Raw genomic sequence first — 12,138 nt, 5'->3', positions numbered from 1 at the left:
CTGGCATCATGTGCTATAAGCACACCTGCCCTTTGCTCCAGAGGAAGACACTATCTTCATCTTTAAGGCTGTTCACTATACAAATAGCCTTGAAAAGATAGTTTTAACTGAAGTGCTTCACTTACAAGAGGGGCAGAAATGCACGAGATCCTGGAGTGTTGTCTCATAGCAAGATAAAGTAGTTTGCTCAGGGCACATAATTGTAAATGGTGTAACAAGTTTGAAACAGAAGTGACTCATGCCAGAACCCAACCTCTTCCCTGGTGATTAAGAATTGTGTTTTCCAAATACTGCCCAACATTGGTAGGTCTTTTTTTATAACCTGATAGAATTGAAACAGCAACCTGATTATTGATATTATTGATGAATTTGAGCCTATGTTTATTGGCCCCTTCATGGATCACTGCCTTGTTGTGGCAAAGGGGCACATAGCTCAATGAAGCTATGAGCCATGCCATGTAGGGCCACCCAAGACAGATGGGTCTTAGAAGAGACTTCTGAAAAAATGTGATCCACTAGAGGAGGGAATGGCAAATCTCAGTGTACTTGCCATGAGAAACCCATGAACTGTGTAAAAGGACAGAAAGATATGATATCGAAAGATGAGTCCCCCAGGTTGGAAGGTGTTTAATATACTACTAGGGAAGAGCTAAGGAGAACTACTAATAGCTCCAGAAAGAAAGTAGTGGCTGGGCCAAAGTGGAAACGATGCTCAGTTGTGTATGTGTCTGGTGATGAAAGTAAAATCTGATGCTGCAAAGAACAGTATTGCATAGGAATGTGGAATGTTAGGTCCATGAATCAAGGTAGATTGGACATGGTCAAGCAAGAGATGGTAAGAATAAACATCAACACCTTAGGAATCAGTGAACTAACATGGACAGGAATGGCCCCATTTAATTCACGTGACCATTATATCTACTACTGTGGACAAGAATCCCTTAGAAGAAATGGAGTAGCCCTTATAATCAACAAAAGAACCTGAAATATAGTACTTGGGTGCAACCTCAAAAATGACAGAATGATCTTGATTCGTTTCCAAGGCAAGCCATTTAACATCAGCTCAGTTCAGTCGCTCAGTCGTGTCCACCTCTTGGCAACCCCATGAATTGCAGCACGCCAGGCCTCCCTGTCCATCACCAACTCTCGGAGTTCACTCAGACTCAAGTCCATCGAGTCAGTGATGCCATCCAGCCATCTCATCCTGGGTCGTCCCCTTCTCCTCCTGCCCTCAATCCCATCCCAGCATCAGACTCTTTTCCAATGAGTCAACTCTTCGCATGAGGTGGCCAAAATACTGGAGTTTCAGCTTTAATCATGATTATACAAAAGAAAAGCAATTGGAAAGTTAGATAAAAGTAATTAGTTACAATGTTGAGCTTTATGATTATTCTATGCACATGGCAATCCTTTAAAAAAATGAACAAAAATGAAGCTAAGTTTGTAGAAACCACACTCCAATATCAAGATAAGTGTAAGAGTTCTAGTGTGATATGGACTATAAATATCATGAGTTTTTGATACTCATGCCATTTAATCATTTCAACAAAAGAAACTGAAAATATAACAGCAGTTATACATCTAAAAAATTAAAAATGTATCCATCACCAACACTCTTAGCTTTTTCCCTCATATTTATCAGCAGGAGAGACAACATGGTGCAGGCTAACCTTTTCATTTTGACTTGTTTTGACTTGATTCTTAATCTAACATTTCAGGAATGCATGCCACCATTCTTTTTTCTTATAAAGCTAACCATCTCTACTGAATGTATTTGCTTCTAAAAGAGTGGACACCAGCTAATTATTGAATGATTTGGCTATCTGTGATGTAATATCATTCCCATACTTTTTCTCTATAGAATATCACACTAATACATGCACATGGACTGAAACATGCAAAACTTTCCTAGGATAAAAAGAGGAATAATACTAGAGGAACCTCATCAAGCAGTTGGAAGTTTTATTTCAAAAGATCCCCAAAGCACAAGATCTAGAGCAAAAATAAGGATTCAACTACATCAAAATGAAGGATTTCTGTCCAACCATAATGTTAAAAAATAGATTAAAAACAAGAGAAAATATTTGTAACATCTAAAACTGATTATTCTAATATCAAAAAGGCACTGGTACACACACACACAAACACACACAAATCAATTCCACAAATAGATAAGATAATTACATGAAATTCAGTGGATAATAAGAGTAAGAGAGATACAGGAATTTCAAAGAAGACCTAACTGGAAATAAAAAGATGTTCAATTTCATGTGTCATCAAAGCAATACAAATTAAATGATAAAATACTTTGTGTCCATAAAGTTGTTGTTTACTCACTAAGTCATGTCTGACTCTTTTATGACCTCACGAACTTTAGCCTGTTTGGTTCCTCTGTCCGTGGGATTTCCCAGGCAAGATTACAGGAGTGGGTTGCCATTTCCTTCTCCAGGGGATATTCCTGACCCAGGGATCAAACCCAGGTCTCCTGCATTGGTGGGCAGATTCTTTACCATTGAGCCACCAGGGAAGTCATAAAGTAGAAAAGTAATATCAGTTAGCGTTGGCAACAATATGAAATACTGTTGAGTGTATAAGAATTTCTGTACAATAACTGGGATGTGAACTGGTACAGCTATTCTGCAAGGAAATCTGAAAAATTATACTGAAATGACATACATATATGTGCATCCTAGGACTTAGAGGTGTGTACTCTGGGTGTACAACCCAAAAAGTTCTTACTAGAATTGGGATGGAAACTGCACTCTGAGGATTTATTCTAGCAGGCCATCCAGGATGTGTTGCCTGCAATGTTTTAAACTAGGTTTCTGCATGTCTGTAGCACTGACATGGTCAGGGCACAAAACATGTGGCTTAACAGTGTTGCTTTGTAACCACGAGGACATCTGGAACAATTTGTACCAAGTTGCCAGTACTGTTACTGATGATAGTGAGACAGAATGATTTGAACGTGGTTTCAGGGAAGTACTCCCCTGGAGCTCTCTGTGAGTGAGTTTGGTTAGATGACTTCCCTATTCATCTCTAACCAGATGGATTTACATTATCATGGTTTAAACTTGTTTTAAAGATCTCATGAGCACTATATTCTGTGTTCATATGCATTACAAAATATGTCCACATCAAGAACTTTCATAGAATTTGTGCCACTGCAGTCTAACAATAAAAGCTGATGTTTAGATTTCCCCTTCTTATATGTGATGTGATTATTTATTTATTTATTTATTTATTTTTTGCCTAGGTGTCCCCACAGAAACCTTTATTCCAGAAAGATTAATAAGATATGAAACTCTGCTGATACACTGTGATCAAAATTTTTTCAAGACTATGAAGAAATTTTCTTTTATAACCTTTAGTACACTTCCAAATCTTTCCTTCAGGGACTCAGTTATATGTATTCCAATCTCCTTTTTCTTCCATATTTATTATTTCCCCCATTTCATTTTGTTCAATTTTTCTCATGTTTATTCTATATGTGTCCCTGTTCTCAACACTGCCCATTCTTTTTCACTCAGATTCAAAAGTGACTTTGTTCTTCTGTTTTTCCACTTTTTCTGACTTATTCCTGAACACTTTTCATATCTTTCTAGGCTTTAAACCTCTTGTTTTCAGTTCAGTTCAGTGGCTCAGTCGTGTCCGACTCTTTGTGACCCCATGAATCACAGCACCCCAGACCTCCCTGTCCATCACCAACTCCCGCAGTTCACTCAGACTCATGCCCATCAAGTTGGTGATGCCATCCAGCCATCTCATTCTCTGTCGTCCCCTTTTCCTCCTGCCCCCAGCCCCTCCCAGCATCAGGGTCTTTTCCAATGAGTCAACTCTTCACATGAGGAGGCCAAAGGATTGGAGTTTCAGCTTCAGCATCATACTTCCAAAGAAATCCTAGGGCTGATTTCCTTCAGAATGGACTGGTTGGATCTCCTTGCAGTCCAAGGGACTCTCAAGAGTCTTCTCCAACACCACGGTTCAAAAGCATCAATTCTTCGGCACTCAGCTTTCTTCACAGTCCAACTCTCACATCCATACATGACCACTGGAAAAACCATAGCCTTGACTAGACAGACCTTAGTTGGCAAACTAATGTCTCTGCTTTTCAATATGCTGTCTATGTTGGTCATAACTTTCCTTCCAAGGAGTAAGCGTCTTTTAATTTCATGGCTGCAATCACCATCTGCAGTGATTTTGGAGCCCAAAAAAATACAGTCTGACACTATTTCCTCTGTTTCCCTATCTATTTCCCATGAAGTGATGGGACCAGATGTCATGATCTTTGTTTTCTGAATGTTGAGCTTTAAGCCAACTTTTTCACTCTCCTCTTTCACTTTCATCAAGAGGCTTTTTAGTTCCTCTTCACTTTCTGCCATAAGGGTGGTGTCATCTGCATTTCTGAGGTTATTGATATTTCTCCCAGCAATCTTGATTCCAGCTTGTGCTTCTTCCAGCCCAGTGTTTCTGATGATGTACACTGCACATAAGTCAAATAAGCAGAGTGAAAATATGCAGCCTTGACATACCCCTTTTCCTATTTGGAACCAGTCTGTTGTTCCATGTCCAAGTCTAACTGTTGCTTCCTGACCTGCATATAGGTTTCTCAAGAGGCAAGTCAGGTGGTCTGGTATTCCCATCTCTTTCAGAATTTTCCACAGTTTATTGTGATCCACACAGTCAAAGGCTTTGGCATAGTCAAGAAAGCAGAAATAGATGTTTTTTTCTGGAACTCTTGCTTTTTTGATGATCCAGCGGATGTTGGCAATTTGATCTCTGGTTCCTCTGCCTTTTCTAAAACCAGCTGGAACATCTGGAAGTTCACAGTTCATGTATTGCTGAAGCCTGGCTTGGAGAATTTTGAGCATTACTTTACTAGCATGTGAGATGAGTGCAATTGTGCGGTAGTTTGAGCATTCTTTGGCATTGTCTTTCTTTGGGATTGGAATGAAATTGATCATTTCCAGCCCTGTTGCCACTGCTGAGTTTTCAAATTTGCTGGCATACTGAGTACAGCACTTTCACAGCATCATCTTTCAGGATTTGAAACAGCTCAACTGGAATTCCATCACCTCCAATAGCTTTGTTCGTCATGATGCTTTCTAAGGCCCACTTGACTTCACATTCCAGGATGTCTGGCTCTAGGTGAGTGATCACACCATCATGATTATCTTGGTTGTAAAGATCTTTTTTGTACAGTTCTTTGTATTCTTGCCACCTCTTCTGAATATCTTCTTCTTCTGTTAGTTCCATACCATTTCTGTCCTTTATCGAGCCCATCTTTGCATGAAATGTTCCCTTGGTATCTCTCATTTTCTTGAAGAGATCTCTAGTCTTTCCCATTCTGTTGTTTTCCTCTATTTCTTTGCATTGATCGCTGAGGAAGGCTTTCTTATCTCTCTTTGCTATTCTTTGGAACTCTGCATTCAGATGCTTATATCTTTCCTTTTTTCCTTTGCTTTTTGCTTCTCTTCTTTTCACAGCTATTTGTAAGGCCTCCCCAGACAACCATTTTGCTTTTTTGCATTTCTTTTCCATGGGGATGGTCTTGATCCTTGTCTCCTGTACAATGTCATGAACCTCAGTCCATAGTTCATTAGGCATTTTATCTATCAGATCTAGTCCCTTAAATCTATTTTTCACTTCCACTGTATAAAAATAAGGGATTTGATTTAGGTCATACCTGAATGGTCTAGTGGTTTTCCCTACTTTCTTCAATTTCAGTCTGATTTGGCAATAAAGAGTTCATGATCTGAGTCACAGTCATCTCCCAGTCTTGTTTTTGCTGACTGTATAGCGCTTTTCCATCTTCAGCTGCAAAGAATATAATCTATCTGATTTCAGTGTTGACCATCTGGTGATGTTCAAGTGTAGAGTCTTCTCTTATGTTGTTGGAAGAGGGTGTTTGCTATGACAAGTGTGTTCTCTTGGCAAAACTCTATTAGCCTTTGTCATGCTTCATTCCATAATCCACGGCCGAATCTGCCTGTTACTCCAGGTGTTTCTTGACTTCCTACTTTTGCATTCCAGTCCCCTATAATGAAATGGACATCTTTTTTGGGTGTTAGTTCTAAAAGGTCTTGGAGGTCTTAAAAGAACTGTTCAACTTCAACTTCTTCAGAGTTGCTGGTTGGGGCATAGATTTGGATTACTCTGATATTGAATGGTTTGCCTTGGAAATGAACAGAGATCATTCTTTCGTTTTTGTATTTCACCCAAGTACTGCATTTTGGACTCTTTTGTTGACCATGATGGCTACTCCATTTCTTCTAAGGGATTCTAGCCCACAGTAGTAGATATAATGGTCATCTGAGTTAAATTCACCCATTTCAGTCCATTTTAGTTCACTGATTCCTAGAATTTTGACATTCACTCTTGCCATCTCCTGTTTTACTACCTCCAATTTGCCTTGATTCATGGACCTGACATTCCAGGTTCCTATACAATATTGCTCTTTACAGCATCGGACCTTGCTTCTATCACCAGTAACATCCACAACTGGGTATTGTTTTTGCTTTGGCTCCATCCCTTCATTCTTTCTGGAGTTATTTCTCCACTGATCTCCAGTAGCATACTGGGCACCTACCGACCTGTGGAGTTCCTCTTTCAGTATCCTATCATTTTGCCTTTTCATACTCAAGGCAAGAATACTGAAGTGGTTTGTCATTCCCTTCTCAAGGCAAGAATACTGAAGTGGTTTGCCATTCCCTTCTCCAGTGGACCACATTCTGTCAGACCTCTTGTTTTAGTCCTTATTAATTGAAAATAAGGTCTCTGCTGATGTAATCTAGCTAAGTGAGATTATATGGAATTAGGGTAAGTCTAATACAAAATGGCTAACATCCTTGTAAGATGAGCAGAAAAAACCCAGAGTGAGACATACAGAGAGAACATCATGTCATGATAGAGGCAGAAACTAGAGTGATGTATGCACAAGTACAGGAACCCCAGGGATGGCTAGCAACAGCAGAAGTTAAGAGAAAGCCTTGGGACAAATCGTCCTCTATAGTCTTCAGACAAATTCTGCATGTCTAGCCTCAATCAATGTGAGATTATTATCTACTACGGTTTTAACTTATCCATTTTGGTAATTCTAGGAAATTACAGTCCTAGGAAATTAATACAGAGGGCAGCATGATAACTTTGTTTATAGAACTACCAGCTTGGTGTCACATGCAATCAATTTTATGGAAATTTCTCAAAAATAAAAAAATTAATATATAAATCATGTTATAAAATGATTAAAAAGAAATATATATTATTTATGTATATTAGACTGAAGATAGTAACCAACATGTCTATAGAGATAGACACTTGCCTTTCATTCATTATCTCTAAGTGGCTTTATGTTTTATTTTTACTGCACTCTGCCTAAAATATTTAAATGCAAATTTAGCTGCATAATTCCTTTATTATAAAAAATATTAAATGTTTTCTTAAGCAGACAATACATTATTATAGAATCCTGTTCTAACTAAAGGGGAGTTTTGAGAAATCTTACAGGGTTTCACATAGAATAAAAGAACAAGAAATCAAACTGGGTCTTCCATATGAAGAGGCTTACAGAGAAACAGTAACCACAAATATACAGCACATGTTTTCTCTTTGTCCCCTCTCTTTTTACCTGAGGTTGAATGGTCTGTCATTTCTGCTTACCCTCCTTACTTTTACAGATTAGAGTTCTCTGCTGATTCAGACATTCACATGTTATTTTTTAATGGTCACCCCAAAATTGCCATCTCAGCTCCTGAGTCTACTTGACCTTCCAGGTCCTGTTCCCATAACTTGGAACTCACTATTTACACTCTAAATCAAAAATTTTAGTAGAGAGAAACTGGTAGGTCTGACTTGACTTAGACACAGATCTCTGATCCTACAAACTATGGCCAAAGGATTGAATTTATGTGAAACACAAGGCTAAAAATTCCAGGGTTATGGGAAAGGCAGGGTCTTTAAGAAAGGGTTATAAAAACAAGAATGAGATAGTATTCCTAATACAAATCCCTAAAGCTTTACAGATTTCATATTTTTTACTGCTTTTTAAAGGCTCATTAAGATATGCTACTTTATTTCTAAAATTGTTTTAAATTTAAGTATGAAAATCTAGGAAATGCTCTATAACTGATGGAACTGATAACTATAGTTGCCCAACATAGGAAGAAAAATAAGTGAGATTTGAAATTAGAAAACCTGGAGACCAAGACCACTCATTAGTCACAAGATCATGGCAAGGTCTGCAAAATTCAAGTAAAAATAAGAATATATACTTTAAGTGGTTAAAGTGAAGACAAAAGAAAAGTTCATATATAACAAAGGGTCTCAAGAGTGAAAGCACTATAAACCCTGAATGTAATGTTAAATTGGGCTTCCCAGGTGGCTCAATGGTAAAGAACTCACCTATCAAGCAGGAGACATGGGTTCAGTCCCTGGGTCAGGAAGATGTCCTGGAGAAGGGACTGGCAACCTACTCCAGTATTCTTGTCTGGAAAATCCCATGGACATAGGAGCCTGGTGAGCTATAGTCCATGGGGTTGCAAAAGAGTCAGACATTACTTAGTGACTACACGACAACAATAATGTTATTTTACTTTGTTGTCAGCCCTATAACAGCTTATGCATAGCTCTACACTGGAATATTATAAGTGCCTGCATGTCAGTGGACCAATGGACCAATGTCCATTTGTATCATAATTTTATTTCTACTACTGTTATAAACTGAACTAGTTCAATTTCTTTTAGTTGCAGGTAAAAGAAAACTGACTCTGGCTTAAATAAGCATGGAAATAAGATGGATTAAGTTATAGAATCCAGTCCAAACCAAGTATCAGAGTGAGCAGGATCCAAGGTAGCACAAGGACCTTGGCATACCCAAGGAATGTCCACTAGAGAGTATGTGGCATAAACACAGTCACATCTCTTCTGATGGTCCCTCAGTTCAAATAGTTCCAAACTACTTCAAGAGAAAATGGGGATACTCAGGTTGGCTAAAATATCTAACTCTGAGTATGTCAGCATCTTATAGTGAAAATATAGTTCCTGAGGACCCACTTTATTATCGTTGGCAGATTCAAGATGACAAACTTAATATGACACATGACATCATCTCAAGAGAGATCTGCTATAGTTAACAGTAAGGATTTTTATCATTCAATTGTATAAATGGCATTTTCCTATGAGTATTCATCTTTTTTCTATCTTGATGTGATATCTTAGAAAATTTGTTTGCACTAATGTGTTTATCCGTATCCTTCTCCCTTAATTCTACATCTCTCTCATCTTTATGTCTCAGTATACCTACAGCTATCTCAACTCAAGTTCAAACAAGAAACTAGGCACTAAGAAATGTCCATGAAACCCAAATCCAAATTCCTGGGATAGGTGTGAGAGACTCTGACTTGACCCTCCCTAGGCCAGGTGTCTGCTCAACCATGGCTGGGAGGCAAGTTAAAATGTCAGATACCTACTTTAAATAATAATAATAATAATAATGGCTGCTGAAATGGTTTAAAAAGGGGCGGGCATATTGAGAAATGCAGGAGGTTAAATTTCCTTAAAAATAAAACAATGAGCTAGACAGTCACATAGAAGTTGCAGTTGATAAGCCCTAACCCCTCCAGTGAATTCCAGTGTAGTTTTTACAGACAGCTCTTGTATATTCTGGGAGCACTTTTGTGGGGCCCTAAATGGGAAACCTTAAAAAAGAAGGGCTAGCTTTGCGGTTTAGAGCTAAGATGGCACCTGGTGGAAGAGATGAGGGCGCAGCCTAAGTTGTCTGTCAAAACTTTTGATTGGCTCTCTTGATTTCCGTGCACGTGGACAGTGAGTGATCACCATAGACTCCTGTTATAATGATGGCACATGACGATTTGACCTTTAATGTGATTGGTGCAACTATGGAAAGTCCCTCGCAAACCCCTCCCTGCTTGCCTTTATAAACCAAGAGCTTGCAGCAATAAAGCGAAACTGCTTAGACGAATCCCTGTCGCGTCTGATTGTCTCTCGGTCGCCGAGGGGCTGGGTTGGCGGACAGCAGGCTCACCTCTCCTCGGGACACCTCGGCTTTGCTGAGGGAAGTTCCACTGCCTCTCTCTTTCTGCGGAGCGCCCCCCACAACTTTAAATTCAGTCTGTCCAGAAACTGAACTCATCACACCTTCAGTTAGACCTATGGTCTTTCATATTTCCATTGGAGATTGACATCATTTTTCTTTTAGCTCTTCACAAATTAAAATACTACAGTCTATTCTGATTGGCCTCTACCATGCAAATTACCATTTTCAATCAGTAAATAGGTAAGTCATTTTTACATCTATAGTGCCTTTCAATTGTCATTGCTTTTTTATTTACTGAATTACATCACTCTGTTTCAGACTCTTCAAATCAGGGTCTCCCACATTGCATGCAGATTCTTTACCATCTGAACTACCAGGGAAGCCTCTTATACCTAAGCAGTATAATATAATATATGCAAAAAAAAAATACTTCTTTGTCCCTAGACTCTGTTCTTTAAATTCATCCTACAAATTAATGCCAGAAAAAGTTATTCCCCAAAGATCATTATCTAGCTTCAATACTTGGAAACTACTCAGTTCCAAATTCCAAAGTCAATATTTAAAATAATACCTGGAATGTATTCCTACCTGAGTTCTTTGTCTGAGCCTCTGTGTGGGAAAAATTTGAGCATTTAAAGCATTCTCTGTTCTGATGATTTGTTAATGCATATAGGTCTTCTTGTACCTAAACCGAACCTCTTCTTTTTATTTCCACCATAGTTTTGCTCATCTCATTGTTTCACCAAGACATTTCACTGTCTAGATTGGCCAGAATTTTATGCATAAACTTAGGGGGTTTAAAAAAAAAAAAAAACTCTTTTAAGATTTCTTTCCTTGTATCCTAATCACCACAAAATATGGAAAGAGTCTCTTCTTAATATAAGTAATCACTGCATGCAAATTTTTTGTACATCTCCTCCATTAAATATTGCATTCTGACATAGGTATGTTTTTAATGGTTTTCATCATGCTTTCCTGTCTTGTCCATCAAGGAAGAGAGAGAAAAGAAAGAAAAGGAATGAAAGACATGAAGGAAGAAAGGAGTGAGAGAAGAAAGAAAGGAGGGAGAGAGCAGTATAAGCTCCTTGAGGAAACTCCTTGAAGATCATGTCTTAGTCATTTCTCCTCCTTCAAGACCATCTGGATACACAGAGAATATAGCTAAAAGCAAGGGTTCTTGTAGTATCAAGATGGAATAGTGTCCTGGAAGCCGACAGGAGCCTGCTTTGACCCTCTCTCATAAGGAATCCATACAAAAACGTGCAATAGTAAAACCAAGTCATCTCATTGCTTGGACTCCATATGGAATCCTTTGCTCATGTTGGGTTGACATATGTACCAATACATTTGACTTCCTTCCTCCAAAACCTGACTCTAAAGATCATTCTGCTAATAGATTCACTCAGAACACAAAAATAAGAAGACTAAAGCTGCATCAATGCCAACAATCCCTTTCCTTTCAAACAATCATAGAGCCAGGGCTTCACTCAAAAGCAACATGATAACATATTAATACCTAAGGATCAAGTCAATAATCATGATCCAGTTTGCCTCCTTCAGTCTAATGAGTTATATTAGCAACTTCAAGCAGAGTTACACTGGGATACTCAACAAAGAGATGGAGGTTGGCTAAGGTTCAAAAGTGCTTCCTACCCCCACACCAGAGGATAGATTTCCCTTCCACTTCTGGCAGTAGCTTAATAAGTATGAATAGCTAAAAATTAGTTTGGAATTTAGATTTATAATTTTTTCTAATGATTATCATCTCATATATCACCTATTGTGTATGAATATCATAAGAAATTTTTCAAAGAATCAATTTTCTTTCCATAGTTTTTATCTTCAAGATCCTGCATGATTTAGTCCTGGTTTCCTTAGAAACTGAACCTACTATCAGAAATGCAAGCACAGGGAGCTCAGCTTGGTGTTCTGTGATGACCTAGAGGGATAGGATTGGGGGTAAGGGTGGGAGGCAGGCTCAAGAGGGAGAGGATATATGTATACATATAGCTGATTCACTCTGTTGTATGGCAGAAACTAACACAACATTGTAGAACAATCATACACCCAACTATATATATATA

Source organism: Oryx dammah, unplaced genomic scaffold (genome assembly GCF_014754425.2).
Source record: "Oryx dammah isolate SB20612 unplaced genomic scaffold, SCBI_Odam_1.1 HiC_scaffold_2, whole genome shotgun sequence".
In the NCBI taxonomy this organism is placed as follows: domain Eukaryota; kingdom Metazoa; phylum Chordata; class Mammalia; order Artiodactyla; family Bovidae; genus Oryx; species Oryx dammah.
Note: the sequence above shows the minus strand (reverse complement) of the source record.